Below are 18,187 nucleotides of genomic sequence, written 5' to 3' on the forward strand. Positions count from 1 at the left end.
TATAATATATTATAATTATTATTAATAATTGTATATATGTATGTAAATAATTTAAAAATACATATCAAACCTTGTATGCAACTGTATAAATGATTTACTATTTTATATTGTATTAATATTTTTTTTATTTAAAAGCTTAGTATATACTGAATAATAATTAATTACAAATATTAATTATTATAAACAACATTGTATTTAATATGTATTATTAATTAAATATTTAATGAAAATGTAAGAAAAATGTTTATTAAAAAAGAATAAAATCTTTAAAACTGTTGATAAACTTTATAACAAATCTGAAACAACACTGTATATAATTTTTGAATAAAACTGTTAAAAAGATTTTTTTTAGAAATGTAAAACATTTATGAATATAAATAAATGTAATGTAATACATTCAATTTACCTAATTGTTTATAAAAAAGAGTACTTAATTTTTATACTGTAGTGTACATATTATAAATACAATCTGTCTATAAAAAATTCAAAAACTGCATATCTACTTATTTTACAAATAAGAATAAAATGTTATATTTAAATTGTGATTATTATAATAATATTTATACATTTACATCTACCTTTTTCCATTAGTAATATTTATTCTACAATTATAATACTACATCAATTTTTTTTTACATTACTTAGCCCAATTTAATTTACTATTCCAACTCCAAAAGATTAAACTCAGGGAAGGTGCTGGACAGTAATCACGGGGATGGTGTGCCTTTCGCGGCTGGTCTGCCGCATTTAATATCACTGCTCCAAGTTGCCCCTCGACAAAGGTGCACCCTCCAGTAGCTCGCACAACAGCGTTCACCAGGCAAGGCAGGAATTCGTCCTCCGATAGGATTCACAGTTCTTTAGCCGATCATTAAAAAGCCTGACGCGTTTCTGAGTTAAATACTCTTCATCAGAGGCTCGGCGAAAGTTCGAGCTATGACACGCCCATATTCAAAATTAATTCCCCACAGGTGGGTTTCAAACGCAATGTTCACTGGGCATTGTAGTCTGTGTCACATTCATAAATCCAAAGATGGATGCACGATGAATTCAAACTGTCCATGAAAGCCCTGGATGGGCCTCGGCGACTCGTACCAAGCCATAATCCTGTCAGCTACCGGTTCCCACGTGAGACTCTGAATATTCTGAGCCTCGGGACCCCCAGTAATCACGGGATGGTGCGCCTTTCGCGGCTGGGCTGCCACGTTTAATATCACTGCTCCAAGTTGCCCCTTGACAAAGGTGCACCCTCCAGTAGCTCGCACAACGGCGTTCACCAGGCAAGGCAGGAATTCGTCCTCCGATAGGATTCACAGTTCTTTAGCCGATCATTAAAAAGCCTGACGCGTTTCTGAGTTAAATACTCTTCATCAGAGGCTCGGCGAAAGTTCGTGCTATGACACGCCCATATTCAAAATTAATTCCCCACAGGTGGGTTTCAAACTCAATGTTCACTGGGCATTTTGAATATGGGTGTGTCATAGCACGAACTTTCGCCGAGCCTCTGATGAAGAGTATTTAACTCAGAAATGCGTCAGGCTTTTTAATGATCGGCTAAAGAACTGTGAATCCTATCGGAGGACGAATTCCTGCATTGCCTGGTGAACGTCGTTGTGCGAGCTACTGGAGGGTGCACCTTTGTCGAGGGGCAACTTGGAGCAGTGATATTAAACGCGGCAGCCCAGCCGCGAAAGGCGCGCCATCCCGTGATTACTAGGGGTCCCGAGGCTCAGAATATTCTGAGTCTCACGTGGGAACCGGTAGCTGACAGGATTATGGCTTGGTACGAGTCGCCGAGGCCCATCCAGGGCTTTCATGGACAGCTTGAATTCATCGTGCATCCATCTTTGGATTTATGAATGTGACACAGACTACAATGCCCAGTGAACATTGCGTTTGAAACCCACCTGTGGGGAATTAATTTTGAATATGGGCGTGTCATAGCACGAACTTTCGCCGAGCCTCTGATGAAGAGTATTTAACTCAGAAACGCGTCAGGCTTTTTAATGATCGGCTAAAGAACTGTGAATCCTATCGGAGGACGAATTCCTGCATTGCCTGGTGAACGCCGTTGTGCGAGCTACTGGAGGGTGCACCTTTGTCGAGGGGCAACTTGGAGCAGTGATATTAAATGCGGCAGCCCAGCCGCGAAAGGCACACCATCCCGTGATTACTGGCGGTCCCGAGGCTCAGAATATTTGGAGTGTCACGTGGGAACCGGTAGCTGACAGGATTATGGCTTGGTACGAGTCGCCGAGGCCCATCCAGGGCTTTCATGGACAGTTTGAATTCATCGTGCATGCATCTTTGGATTTATGAATGTGACACAGACTACAATGCCCAGTGAACATTGCGTTTGAAACCTACCTGTGGGTAATTAATTTTGAATATGGGCGTGTCATAGCACGAACTTTCGCCGAGCCTCTGATGAAGAGTATTTAACTCAGAAATGCGTCAGGCTTTTTAATGATCGGCTAAAGAACTGTGAATCCTATCTGAGGACAAATTCCTGCCTTGCCTGGTGAACGCCGTTGTGCGAGCTACTGGAGGGTGCACCTTTGTCGAGGGGCAACTTGGAGCAGTGATATTAAATGCAGCAGCCCAGCCGCGAAAGGCGCACCATCCCGTGATTACTGGGGGTCCCGAGGCTCAGAATATTTGGAGTCTCACGTGGGAACCGGTAGCTGACAGGATTATGGCTTGGTACGAGTCGCCGAGGCCCATCCAGGGCTTTCATGGACAGTTTGAATTCATCGTGCACCCATCTTTGGATTTATGAATGTGACACAGACTACAATGCCCAGTGAACATTGCATTTGAAACCCACCTGTGGGGAATTCATTTTGAATATGGGCGTGTCATAGCACAAACTTTCGCCGAGCCTCTGATGAAGAGTATTTAACTCAGAAATGGGTCAGGCTTTTTAATGATCGGCTAAAGAACTGTGAATCCTATCGGAGGACGAATTCCTGCCTTGCCTGGTGAACGCCGTTGTGCGAGCTACTGGAGGGTGCACCTTTGTTGAGGGGCAACTTGGAGCAGTGATATTAAACGCGGCAGCCCAGCCATGAAAGGCGCACCATCCCGTGATTACTGGGGTCCCGAGGCTCAGAATATTCGGAGTCTCACATGGGGACCGGTAGCTGACAGGATTATGGCTTGGTACGAGTCGCCGAGGCCCATCCAGGGCTTTCATGGACAGTTTGAATTTATCGTGCATCCGTCTTTGGATTTATGAATGTGACACAGACTACAATGCCCAGTGAACATTGCGTTTGAAACCCACCTGTGGGGAATTAATTTTGAATATGGGCGTGTCATAGCACGAACTTTCGCCGATCCTCTGATGAAGAGTATTTAACTCAGAAACGCGTTAGGCTTTTTAATGATCGGCTAAAGAACTGTGAATCCTATCGGAGGACGAATTCCTGCCTTGCCTGGTGAACGCCGTTGTGTGAGCTACTGGAGGGTGCACCTTTGTCGAGGGGCAACTTGGAGCAGTGATATTAAACGCGGCAGCCCAGCCGCGAAAGGCGCACCATCCCGTGATTACTGGGGGTCCCGAGGCTCAGAATATTTGGAGTCTCACGTGGGAACCGGTAGCTGACAGGATTATGGCTTGGTACGAGTCGCCGAGGCCCATCCAGGGCTTTCATGGACAGTTTGAATTCATCGTGCATCCATCTTTGGATTTATGAATGTGACACAGACTACAATGCCCAGTGAACATTGTGTTTGAAACCCACCTGTGGGGAATTAATTTTGAATATGGGCGTGTTATAGCACGAACTTTCGCCGAGCCTCTGATGAAGAGTATTTAACTCAGAAACGCATCAGGCTTTTTAATGATCGGCTAAAGAACTGTGAATCCTATCGGAGGACGAATTCCTGCCTTGCCTGGTGAACGCCGTTGTGCGAGCTACTGGAGGGTGCACCTTTGTCGAGGGGCAACTTGGAGCAGTGATATTAAACGCGGCAGCCCAGCCGCGAAAGGCTCACCATCCAGTGATTACTGGGGGTCCCGAGCAGAATATTCGAAGTCTCACGTGGGAACCGGTAGCTGACAGGATTATGGCTTGGTACGAGTCGCGGAGGCCCACCCAGGGCTTTCATGGACAGTTTGAATTCATCGTGCATCCATCTTTGGATTTATGAATGTGACACAGACTACAATGCCCAGTGATCATTGCGTTTGAAACCCACCTGTGGGGAATTAATTTTGAATATGGGCGTGTCATAGCACGAACTTTCGCCGAGCCTCTGATGAAGAGTATTTAACTCAGAAACGCGTCAGGCTTTTTAATGATCGGCTAAAGAACTGTGAATCCTATCGGAGGACGAATTCCTGCCTTGCCTGGTGAACGCCGTTGTGCGAGCTACTGGAGGGTGCACCTTTGTCGAGGGGCAACTTGGAGCAGTGATATTAAACGCGGCAGCCCAGCCGCGAAAGGCGCACCATCCCATGATTACTGGGGGTCCCGAGGCTCAGAATATTCAGAGTCTCACGTGGGAACCGGTAGCTGACAGGATAATGGCTTGGTACGAGTCGCCGAGGCCCACCCAGGGCTTTCATGGACAGTTTGAATTCATCGTTCATCCATCTTTGGATTTATGAATGTGACACAGACTACAATGCCCAGTGAACATTGCGTTTGAAACCCACCTGTGGGGAATTCATTTTGAATATGGGCGTGTCATAGCACGAACTTTCGCCGAGCCTCTGATGAAGAGTATTTAACTCAGAAACGCGTCAGGCTTTTTAATGATCGGCTAAAGAACTGTGAATCCTATCGGAGGACGAATTCCTGCCTTGCCTGGTGAACGCCGTTGTGCGAGCTACTGGAGGGTGCACCTTTGTCGAGGGGCAACTTGGAGCAGTGATATTAAACACGGCAGCCCAGCCGTGAAAGGCGCACCATCCCGTGATTACTGGGGTCCCGAGGCTCAGAATATTCGGAGTCTCACGTGGGAACCGGTAGCTGACAGGATTATGGCTTGGTACGAGTCGCCGAGGCCCATCCAGGGCTTTCATGGACAGTTTGAATTCATCGTGCATCCGTCTTTGGATTTATGAATGTGACACAGACTACAATGCCCAGTGAACATTGCGTTTGAAACCCACCTGTGGGGAATTAATTTTGAATATGGGCGTGCCATAGCACGAACTTTCGCAGAGCCTCTGATGAAGAGTATTTAACTCAGAAACGCGTCAGGCTTTTTAATGATCGGCTAAAGAACTGTGAATCCTATCGGAGGACGAATTCCTGCCTTGCCTGGTGAACGCCGTTGTGTGAGCTACTGGAGGGTGCACCTTTGTCGAGGGGCAACTTGGAGCAGTGATATTAAACGCGGCAGCCCAGCCGCGAAAGGCGCACCATCCCATGATTACTGGGGGTCTCGAGGCTCAGAATATTTGGAGTCTCACTTGGGAACCGGTAGCTGACAGGATTATGGCTTGGTACGAGTCGCCGAGGCCCATTCAGGGCTTTCATGGACAGTTTGAATTCATCGTGCATCCATCTTTGGATTTATGAATGTGACACAGACTACAATGCCCAGTGAACATTGTGTTTGAAACCCACCTGTGGGGAATTAATTTTGAATATGGGCGTGTTATAGCACGAACTTTCGCCGAGCCTCTGATGAAGAGTATTTAACTCAGAAACGCGTCAGGCTTTTTAATGATCGGCTAAAGAACTGTGAATCCTATCGGAGGACGAATTCCTGCCTTGCCTGGTGAACGCCGTTGTGCGAGCTACTGGAGGGTGCACCTTTGTCGAGGGGCAACTAGGAGCAGTGATATTAAACGCGGCAGCCCAGCCGCGAAAGGCGCACCATCCCGTGATTACTGGGGGTCCCGAGGCTCAGAATATTCGGAGTCTCACGCGGGAACCGGTAGCTGACAGGATTATGGCTTGGTACGAGTCGCCGAGGCACACCCAGGGCTTTCATGGACAGTTTGAATTCATCGTGCATCCATCTTTGGATTAATGAATGTGACACAGACTACAATGCCCAGTGAACATTGCGTTTGAAACCCACCTGTGGGGCATTAGTTTTGAATATTGGCGTGTCATAGCACGAACTTTCGCCAAGCCTCTGATGAAGAGTATTTAACTCAGAAACGCGTCAGGCTTTTTAATGATCGGCTAAAGAACTGTGAATCCTATCGGAGGACGAATTCCTGCCTTGCCTGGCGAACGCCGTTTGCGAGCTACTGGAGGGTGCACCTATGTCGAGGGGCAACTTGGAGCAGTGATATTAAACGCGGCAGCCCAGCCGCGAAAGGCGCACCATCCCGTGATTACTGGGGGTCCCGAGGCTCAGAATATTCGGAGTCTCACGTGGGAACCGGTAGCTGACAGGATTATGGCTTGGTACGAGTCGCCGAGGCCCATCCAGGGCTTTCATGGACAGTTTGAATTCATCGTGCATCCATCTTTGTATTTATGAATGTGACACAGACTACAATGCCCAGTGAACATTGCGTTTGAAACCCACCTGTGGGGAATTAATTTTGAATATGGGCGTGTCATAGCACGAACTTTCGCCGAGCCTCTGATGAAGAGTATTTAACTCAGAAACGCGTCAGGCTTTTTAATGATCGGCTAAAGAACTGTGAATCCTATCGGAGGACGAATTCCTGCCTTGCCTGGTGAACGCCGTTGTGCGAGCTACTGGAGGGTGCACCTTTGTCGAGGGGCAACTTGGAGCAGTGATATTAAACGCGGCAGCCCAGCCGCGAAAAGCGCACCATCCCGGGATTACTGGGGGTCCCGAGGCTCAGAATATTCGGAGTCTCACGTGGGAACCGGTAGCTGACAGGATAATGGCTTGGTACGAGTCGCCGAGGCCCATCCAGGGCTTTCATGGACAGTTTGAATTCATCGTGCATCCATCTTTGGATTTATGAATGTGACACAGACTACAATGCCCAGTGAACATTGCGTTTGAAACCCACCTGTGGGGAATTAATTTTGAATATGGGCGTTTCAAAGCACGAACTTTCGCCGAGCCTCTGATGAAGAGTATTTAACTCAGAAACGCGTCAGGCTTTTTAATGATCGGCTAAAGAACTGTGAATCCTATCGGAGGACGAATTCCTGCCTTGCCTGGTGAACGCCGTTGTGCGAGCTACTGGAGGGTGCACCTTTGTCGAGGGGCAACTTGGAGCAGTGATATTAAACGCGGCAGCCCAGCCGCGAAAGGCGCACCATCCCGTGATTACTGGGGGTCCCGAGGCTTAGAATATTCGGAGTCTCACGTGGGAACCGGTAGCTGACAGGATTATGGCTTGGTACGAGTCGCCGAGGCCCATCCAGGGCTTTCATGGACAGTTTGAATTCATTGTGCATCCATCTTTGGATTTATGAATGTGACACAGACTAGAATGCCCAGTGAACATTGCGTTTGAAACCCACCTGTGGGGAATTAATTTTGAATATGGGCGTGTCATAGCACGAACTTTCGCCGATCCTCTGATGAAGAGTATTTAACTCAGAAACGCTTCAGGCTTTTTAATGATCGGCTAAAGAACTGTGAATCCTATCGGAGGACGAATTCCTGCCTTGCCTGGTGAACGCCGTTGTGCGAGCTACTGGAGGGTGCACCTTTGTCGAGGGGCAACTTGGAGCAGTGATATTAAACGCGGCAGCCCAGCTGCGAAAGGCGCACCATCCCGTGATTACTGGGGGTCCCGAGGCTCAGAATATTCGGAGTCTCACACGGGAACCGGTAGCTGACAGGATTATGGCTTGGTACGAGTTGCCAAGGCCCATCCAGGGCTTTCATGGACAGTTTGAATTCATCGTGCATCCATCTTTGGATATATGAATGTGACACAGACTACAATGCCCAGTGAACATTGCGTTTGAAACCCACCTGTGGGGAATTAATTTTGAATATGGGCGTGTCAAAGCACGAACTTTCGCCGAGCCTCTGATGAAGAGTATTTAACCCAGAAACGCGCCAGCTTTTTAATGATCGGCTAAAGAACTGTGAATCCTATCGGAGGACGAATTCCTGCCTTGCCTGGTGAACGCCGTTGTGCGAGCTACTGGAGGGTGCACCTTTGTCGAGGGGCAACTTGGAGCAGTGATATATATATATATATAGAGTGTAATTTCTTAAATCAAGTACAAAACCTCAAAATTTAAATAATTGAGGATGTGACCAGGTGCACAAGGGATCTATTAAGTGTGCAGACATCAGTACTTCAAATAAGGGAATAGAAGACGTTGACTAAGGCAAAGTGTATGTTGGTATGGCAGAAGCCAACAATTCATTTTTATTTAAGCTTCTGAATTGTGCGTTATATTACAATTTTTTTAAATCTGAAAATAGATATTACTGACAAATGAACGGCCCTGCAATAGGATTGTCAGCAACGCTAATATCTTTCTGAAAAACATGAGGTTAATCATATGAGGTTCATTGAGGACATCTTCCTTAGTTGGAAAAGCACCAGGGGGAATCTGAAGAATGAAGTCAAGCTCTAGATATGAAAGGTGAGAGGATTAGATTTACTGTGACATTGCTTGCGTGTGTGTTGCTTTTGGCCCCCTTTCTTGCGCTCATTATAATTAAAAATGTTTTATAATGCATCATGCTGATTGCAAGTTTCATTTATGTGTGTTCGCAGTGTAACAATGTTTTTGTTATCACTTTGATACTGTATCAATAGTTCATAAGTCACAGATTTGTGAAATAAGATATCTGAAGGGAACCCCCAGTAGTTTTAAACAAATGTGCAAAATAATGTACACGCTTTCGTTTACACTCTACATCACAGCTCACAAGTTTAGTTTTACCTCAGTACAATGTATATAAACCTTGTGCCTGAGCTCCTCGCAGAGAGACTAGCTTCAGACAATCTAGGAGGAGCTTCTACTTGATAATCTATGAATATACTTCTTGAAGAACATTGACAAAATAGAGGTTAACACAGGCTTTTCTTAAGGGACAAGTATCAGAATGGAAAAAAAACATAATGACCAGATATGAGTGTGCACCATTGAGGAAGCTCCTAATTTTGAAAAGATGTTGGTGCTATATTGACATTACCAAGTGATAGGGAGGAAGGAGTGAGTGAAAGGAAATCATCTCAAATTGCATTAAAGATTGCCATCAATATCAATCATGTTGCCTTTTATTTATTTTAACCAATTTTATTAGAGTTTATCAATATCACAAGCGCATGTCACATCAGGATTAAGAGACATTTTGCATTAACGGCATTCATATCTTGTGACTTGTGCAGACATTCTGCCAAAATTGTGCCAACAGGAGTTATTGGTCCTTCTCTTACCAACAATTAGTCCGACAAGGAACAGCAGGTCATGCGGTGGTATCAATACATCTATAACCAATCGGAGTATTTGTACATTTTCCCATCTATCTCGAAAATACACTGTCCTCACCTAAGCCAAGTGTTACAGAATGAAACACACCAGAATCTGCTGGGTAGGCCTACATTAGGGCCAGAGTGAGCTGAAGGGGTGCTGGTGCGTGCATGGAGAAGAAGGGGGTGGCAGTTGGGAAAAGCAGGAAGGAAGGGGGCAGGGAAATAGAGAGAGGAAGGGACATGGTAAAGTGATTAAGCAAGTACAGCACTCTAAGACTTTAAGAGACGCACCCAACAGTAATCATAACTGCTAATTCATTCAACCTGCTCCTATGTATAAGTTTGTAAGTCAAGTAATAGCACCTACCAGTCAATTGCAATGGGTATTTGTGGAGTCTGAGAGCCTCTTCTTGGGCCTCATTTATGAGGCCTTGCGTCAGTTTTGCGCTGCTGATGCGTCACTTTTTGTGACGCATCGGCGGCGTAAAACATGCCTCCTGTTGCGCACTATTTACAAAGTGACGCATCTAAGCAGATGCGTCACTTTGTAAACCCCTGCGCTACATTATACCTGCATCAGGTATAATGTATGCAAAGGAGGCGTTCCCCCGCAAAAAGCCTCGTAGAAGTGACGCAGTGAAATCTATGTGATTTCACTGCGTCACTTCTGGGATGCCGTTACGTCAAAATCTTGCGCCTGCCTCACAGCAGGCGTAAGACTGACTCAGACCCTTAAACATGGGGCTTGCCCCATGTGAAAGGGTGCAGTGCTGGAGTGGCGTCACTTTTGTGACACACTCCAGCAATGCGTCACTTTTGCGCTTACAGATACGTCAGAAATACTGACGTATCTGTAACTCCTTGCGACATGATTCGTCATACAGTAAATATGACACATCAGGTATGTCACAAGGAGTGCGCACTGAGAAGTGACGCATTGCTGCTTTCACGCAGCGATGCGTCATTTTTCATAAATGAGGCCCCTTGTCTGAGTGCTACACCCCCCACTCAAGCATCGCTGCACACCAGTGGGCTGTACCTGGGAGGGTCCTGGCATTCCAATGCATGAATATGAGTCTGCAAACTGTCACTAGTGCCAAATCGATGAACTTATTTACAGTTGTTGATGTTTTCGAGCGCTTTCATAGCCGCAATTGAGAGACTTCTAATGTGCACATATCTGCATGGCCAGTCACCTCTGTCAACTCCGTAGAGACCGCACCCCACAGTGTTGCAGCCGCTGGGCAGGCCAAAAACATGTGCACCATATCACCTCCTGCTTGATGACATCAAGGACACGTCGAGAACAACCCAAACATTTGGTGAAGAGTCGCCATGCCAGGGTAAGATAATACCTGGGCAGGATAGCACTTACTGGGGTATAGAAGTACTTTTTCCCATTCCTTCTTTGTCATCTCTCTATTAATGTCTCCTTCCCAGCTCCTACGAGCCACAGCAAATGGATCATGTGTGGTATACGCAAGAGCATGGACAGACCAAGTAATGAGCCTGCGGCCATCGCATATAATGCAGAGAATATGTATCAAGGGTTGCGTTTATGGGTCTGTCTCTGTGAGGCTCCAGAGTCATTGAGGTGCAGCTATCAAACATCCATGAGCCAAGAAGTGACCCACCGGGAGTTCATGCTCCTCTTGTAATCGATCAAATGAAACAGAGCGCCCACTATACCTACGCATGCTGCTCCTGGCCCGTAATAATTATGATCTGAACATACTCAGTTGCTACGTTGCTGGCCTGCAATCTAAAATAGATCTAGCAAATTTGCTAGAGCTAGTCAGGCAGCAGGATATTCTCATGTTTAAAGAAACCTGTGCCACCAAAGATATATATTTGGAAGGGTTCAAATGTTTTAATGTTCTTGCTCCATCTCCCAAATCTGTTCTTCTGTCTGGCGGCCTTTCTATTTGGGTGAACATTGCCGCAGGGGGTATTATTAAGGTTTTACACACCCAAAGTGATAAGTTCCAAGCACTACAATATAAAAGGGGGTATATTTTTACTTGTTACATTTTTATAATAATAATTTTCATAGCTCCTCAAACACAAGTTTTATTATTTTGTTTGACTTCATGACATCCCTAGAGGATTTAAATGGTTTTGACAAAATATCTGGCATCTGTCTGGGTGTTGATTTTAACACTTATGGCCAGATGTAGGTAGCCTAATACCGGTCGGAAACAGCCGAAAATCGGTAATTTCGGCCGTTACCGACCGGACATTGAGATGTAGGTCGCCCAAAATATACAGAATCAGTAAAAATTCCGAATCGGTAGATTACCGGCTCGGAAATATTACGAAACCTGTAAAATTACCGATTCGGAAATTTTACCGATTCAGAAAATATACCGAGTCGATAAATGTTCCGAATCGGTAAAATTTCCAATTCGGAAATCATACTGAGTCGGTAAATGTACCGAATCGGTAAAATTACCGAAACGGAAATTAAGAAATGGAAAAAACAACACCATCGAGATGTAAATGTAAATTACTGAATTTACTGAAAATTCTGTATTTAGGAATCAGTATTTAAAATGGATTGAAAGCAGGTGGTAACCAGGTGCAGCACATAAAAAAGGGCCCCAAAATGCAACACTGGAACCACAATGGCGGCTTTCTATGTCATAGCAAGACGGCTATGGCTACAGGCAGCAGGTGAGAGGGAATGGAGAAGGGAGGAGCAGGTCTACAGGCAGAGGATAACACTCCTCCAATTGACAGAGCCAGAGATACTGCAAAGATGCAGACTGCACCCCCAGACCATCATGGACCTGATCAGGGACCTGCACCCACTCCTGGACCACCCAAAACCAAGGGCCCACGCCATCCCACCCCACGTGCAGGTGCTCTGTAGCATACACCTGCTTGCATCTGGGAGCTACCAGAGTGTTGTTGCTGCGGTAGGTGGCGTGTCCCAGAGCTGCCTGTCACGTTTTTTCGGAAAGTTCCTGGATGCCATGATGCAAAGAATGGAGCATTACATCCACCTCCCAGACACTGATGCGGACTTGCTCAGGACCAAGACTGACTTTTACCTCATGGCAAAATAATTGTACTGTTGTATTCCTGGTGCACTAACCCCTTTTGTTGTGCAGGATCTCGGCGCTCCCACACTCCTCACGGTCTTCCCCTCATAGATCCTCACCGGCCTCGGTGCCGAGAGAGTAGAGGGCGGCCGCCATCTTGGGAGGGGGAGTCCCACGAGCCTGGCCGGAGTTAGCGGTCCAGTGCTCGGGTGGGACCGGACACAAAAGGGCCAGCTAGGCAGGGGGTTGCTGCGATCTTCAGGCGGTGGCAGAGCCTGAGGCACGCTTGAGGTCTCCTGCAGGGGGGAAAACATTCTTGAGAGCTGTGCCAGAAACCGCTTTAATTGCGCCGCTCGGCGATATTTTTTAACAAATCTTTTTAATTGTACTCTTGTATTCCTGGTGCACTAACCCCTTTTGTTGTGCAGGATCCTGGCGCTCCCACACTCCTCACGGTCTTCCACTTGTAGATCCTCACCGGCCTCGGTGCCGAGAGAGTAGAGGGCGGCCGCCATCTTGGGAGGGGGAGTCCCACAAGCCTGGCCGGAGTTAGCGGTCCAGTGCTCGGGTGGGACAGGATACAAAAGGCAATGTGCTTCCGGGAGCGCAGCGGGCGCGACGGCGGCGCGCAGAAGGCGCGCCAAACGAAAGCCCGTCTGTGCCCGTCCGTGACCGCACGGGACCCGGGGCCGGTCACCATGGCCGATTCTCCCTGGAATACTCACCCAGGTACTTGTTATCCTTACTTAAGAGCCACCCCATAGACCCAATAACCGCCTCCCACATCTTGGCCCTAGGCATTGCCCGACCCCCACCCTCACTGGAGGCTATTAACCCCCTGCCCTCACCCCCCAGCAATCCCCCGCACCCGGGCACCTCCATCACCTTATTTAATACTAAATCGGCAGTTGCGCATCAGCAGGAGATCTTCAACCTCCTTGACAGCGACAGCCCCGACATACTGTGCTTAACCGAGACATGGTATTGTCCTGATTCCCAACCCAGTGTCTTGGCGGCTATTGTAAGTAAGATAACTCGTAGGCAGAAGTAGTTCTTCAATTCTTCTTTTATTCCATGAAGTAGTAAGGTATACAGCGACACGAACACATCTGCATCCTCCACCTTCCCCTTCAGTAACTGACTCCCTCCCACTACATTCTTCCAAGCAAACATTCCACAACCTCACACGTGCATACACACACGCGCGCCACATACATACACGTGCCACACATACACGAGACATACACGCACACAACACCGAATATATATACAATACCACACACCCTCCTCCTCAAAATCTTAAGTCACCGCAAAAAGAATTATCCTAATTTGAAATCAGAAAACCGGACAGGGACCTTCCTTACTCTGTCACCACGGTGAAGGTTTCCACCTTGAAGATTCCCACCTTCAACACTAATATTGGTACGAGATGATCCAACATCAACAACATCTCTAACACCATTACCCATATCACAACTAGTACTACAGCTACCCAAACTACTCTCCTTTACCAGACCAAAATCATTACCTAACATATAACCACTACACGACCCATCATCAACACCACCAAAACGTGCACCTACCACACCATTCCTCTCATTGCAAAAACTCAATTGCCGAAAATTCCACCTTTTACCATCTTCCAATTCTACAGCGCTACCAAACACCTTCATTACTCTCAAGGGTTTGGACCATACACTTTCACCTTTCAGCACTTTCCTAGGGTTCTTTACCCTAACCATCTGACCAATCTTAACCAAAGGCCAAGTATGTTTATTACTATGATACTGCTGATTGCAATCTTGATACCTTTTGTCTCCGAATCTGTCTTCTGCATCAATATTCTTCCTATTGCACTGTATTTTATCATTCCTCTTCCTCAACCACCAAGGAACCAAACCAGTAAATGGTTTCCTACCTCTCAAAATTTCAAATGGTGTCTTCCCTGTAGCAGAATGCGGAGTCACTCGATATGCAGTCAATCTTTCTTGTAAGGCTTTCCTCCAAGGTAGACCTGCACTCTATGCCAATTCAATCACCTCCTTAACCACCCTATTGAAGCTCTCAACTTGACAGTTGCCTTCTGGATGATACAGGGACGATTTGATATGCTTGATGCCCATTACTACTAAAAACTCTTCCATCTTCTGTGACACAAACTGGGGACCATTATCAGAAACCAAGACTTTTGGTACTCCTCTTGAAAACACGTCCTCCAAAAACTCAATAACCACCTCTGTAGTCATCCCACTCACCATTCTTACCTCGGGCCACTTCGAATAATAATCAACTAGTACAATGGCATAACAATCCATAGATGATAAAGCTGAAAATGGCCCCATGAAGTCAATGGCTACTTTTTGCCACGGATATTCAGGTAACTCCACCATGGTTAAGGGTACACTTAATGGCTTTGCCACTTTATCACTAGTACCACAAATTCTGCAATCCCTCACTAATCGAGCCACCATGGAATCAACACCTGGCCACCAAAACCACTCCTTAACCCTCCTTTTTGAGCTGAACATACCACCATGTCCTGAATGACCTTTCTCAGCAATGTTCTTCCTTAAACCAACTGGAGGCACAATTCTGTCACCCCTTAAAACAATCTCATTAACAATACATAATTCATCTTTGATCTTTGAAAACGCAGCACACTCACCACGTAAATTGGATTCTCTTGGCCAACCTTCAACTATAAAGCGTTTAACTTCTTTCAAAACTACATCTTTATCCATCTCACTCATCCAAGATGCCTCAGATACACCACTATCGATGTCCTTAACACCTATAAGAAATACATCCTTAGTGGTAAACGCTATCTCACAATCAGTATTTGTCTCAACATCAGTCAAATCTACATTAGGTAGTCTTGACAAGCCATCCGCAACTACATTGTCTTTACCCGGAATATATTCTATGTCAAAACTGAACATTTGTAGCTTAGAGGCTAAGCGAGCCAACCTCGGAGTAAGATTCTTCCCACCTTCAGGCCTTAAAATATTCACCAATGGTTTATGATCAGTGCAAATCTTAAACTTCCTCCCCCACACATACATCCTGAATCTCTCAGCCGCCCATGAAGCAGCCAACAACTCTTTCTCTATTACGGAATAATTCAGTTCCGCTTTTGTCAATGTACGTGAAGCATACGCTACTACCCATTTTTCAGATTTAACATGTTGAGAAAACACAGCACCAATTCCATACCCAGACGCATCCACAGATAAAATACATTTGGCAGTTGGCACAAAGGGTTTGAGACATGGTGTTGTAACTATCTCATTCTTCACTTTCTCAAAACATGTTTTTTGTTGGTCACCCCATGTAAACATTACACCTCTTTTCAGCAGTGATCTTAAAGGTTCAACCTTTGAGGCATAATTTTCGATGAAACGTGAGTAAAATTCTGTTAGTCCCAGGATTGACATCAATTGTTCTCTACTTGTCGGTTCAGGAACAGCCAAAATAGCGTCAACATGACTAACCTTAGGTCGAATACCATCTTTGGATATGACATGTCCTAAATACTCTACTTCGGATTTTCCAAACACACATTTTTCATTTTTAATAGTCAATCCACTCTTTCTTAACGCATCCAGAACCTCAAGTAAACTTTTGTCATGACATTCCTTATTCTTCCCATATATTAAAATGTCATCTTGAAACACTTTAGCATTTTCAATACCTTGTAGGACCCTACACATTTCTCTTTGAAAAACCGCAGATGCACTTGCAAGGCCAAATGGCATACATTTATACCTAAACATTCCTTCTGTGGTAATAAAGGCAGTGCAGTGTTTAGAATCATCCTCCAATACAATTTGATGATATGCACTCGTCAAGTCTATCTTGGAAAACCAAGAATATCCACCGACAGAAGATGTAAGTTCTTGCAAATTTGGTAGAGGAAATGTGTCAACCCAAATAGCTTCATTTAAACATCTTAGGTCGACACATAAACGCAAATCGCCATTAGATTTAAGCGAAATCACGACTGGCGTAACCCAATCTGAACTTTCAACTGGTTCCACAATACCATCCTTGCATAACTTTTTAAGTATTTCACCCAATTTTTCTCTATAACTAATAGGTACGTTCCTAAGTTTTTGCCGAACAGGACATGCACCTTCTCTTAATATGATTCTGTGCTTGAAACCAACCATTTTACCAATTCCATTAGAAAATACATCGGGAAATTTTTTCTGGAGGTTTGAATAACTATCCCTCTCAACACATTCATCCTGAATGGAGTAAACAGGACATTCCAACCTAGGATCAATTTTCATGCCTAAATCAAATATGTGTGGCCACCCCAAAATAGTAGCACCTTTGTTGGCCACATAAATTTTGCCTTGACATGAATTGTGTCCAAAACTTATTATGGCTAGTATAAACCCCTCCAAAGGTATTTTGTGCCCCGTATACCTTCCAGGATTTACATCAGGTCCCAATAGTGACCTGTTGGGCCAAAGAGATTTAAACAAGTCCATGCCCATAATGGTATACCACGCACACGAGTCTACCATAACCTTTACTTCTAGGCCATCAATATTAACAAAACATGATGGTAACTTTCTAACTTTACTCATCACTTTAACTGATTCGTCATGTACACTGCATATGTCACCTACTACGTGAAAGGTATTGTCCTGGTTATCAAATTGAACACAATTAATGTCATCTTGCTCATCATCCTGTAGAAGATTGACCTTAGCTTTAAAATTGCGACACACTCTAGTAAAATGTCCCTTTTTTTTACAATTAGTACATATTTTATCAAGAGCAGGGCACCCCTTATAGTTTGCTAGATGAGTAGAAGACCCACACCTAAAACATGCAAACTTTTTTAGCTCATCACTTTTCTCAAAACTCTTTTCATTACTCTTCTTATTAGGATAAGACGAATAATTTGTTGACTTACTATCACTCTTGAATTTAAATTTATCACTCTTATTTATCACATTAACTGAAGTAGAATCAGACTAATTTTTCTCATTTCTGACCTCACGAATACGTTGGTCAGAAATTTCCACACCTCTAGCTACTTCAATAGCATTCTTTAATGAAGTACTCCCTGATGACCATAACTTTTCTTGAATTTTTTTAGATTTGGTTTTCATAAGAATCTGATCACGTAAAACTTGGTCATACGTCATACTTTCAAATTCACACGTAACAGCTAAACCCCTCAAAGCTGAGACATATTGATCAATAGATTCATCACTTTTTTGAGCTCTCGAATAAAATTTGAACCTTTCCATGACAACATTACTTTTTCTTCCATATCTCTCCTGCATTTGTTTAACAGCACACTGGTAAACACCCATGTCACCAGCATTTTCAATCTTGGGTAAGTTCTTGAACTCCCTTAATCCCACTGCACCTAATCTATGTTTAAGCAAAGACACCTTCCGTTCTTGAGAAGATTCTTCTTCAGCTAAAACTTCAACATAAGCTTCAAACATGTCAAGCCATAAATCCCATGCAACAGGAGGTTCACCAGACTCTGCTAAAAAGAATGGTGGTGGATGAATTGAAGACATTTTAAATTAATAAATACAGTTAAAACAACAATTTAGAACTGAAAAAAAAGTCCTTTTTTTTTTTATAAGTACCTTGCGCAAAAAGTTCACCAAAGTTCAAGTAATATTAACAGTCAATATTCCTTTTTGGGCAAAATGTTCACCAAAGTTTGTAAAGTAATTTTTTTTAAATAAAGTAATTTATGTATTTCAAAGATTTACATTGACTCTGAGCGTTGATGCCCTCACTGTCTTAAATGACACCTTCTCTA

Source organism: Lissotriton vulgaris, chromosome 4_1 (assembly GCF_964263255.1).
Source record: "Lissotriton vulgaris chromosome 4_1, aLisVul1.2, whole genome shotgun sequence".
In the NCBI taxonomy this organism is placed as follows: Eukaryota; Metazoa; Chordata; class Amphibia; order Caudata; family Salamandridae; genus Lissotriton; species Lissotriton vulgaris.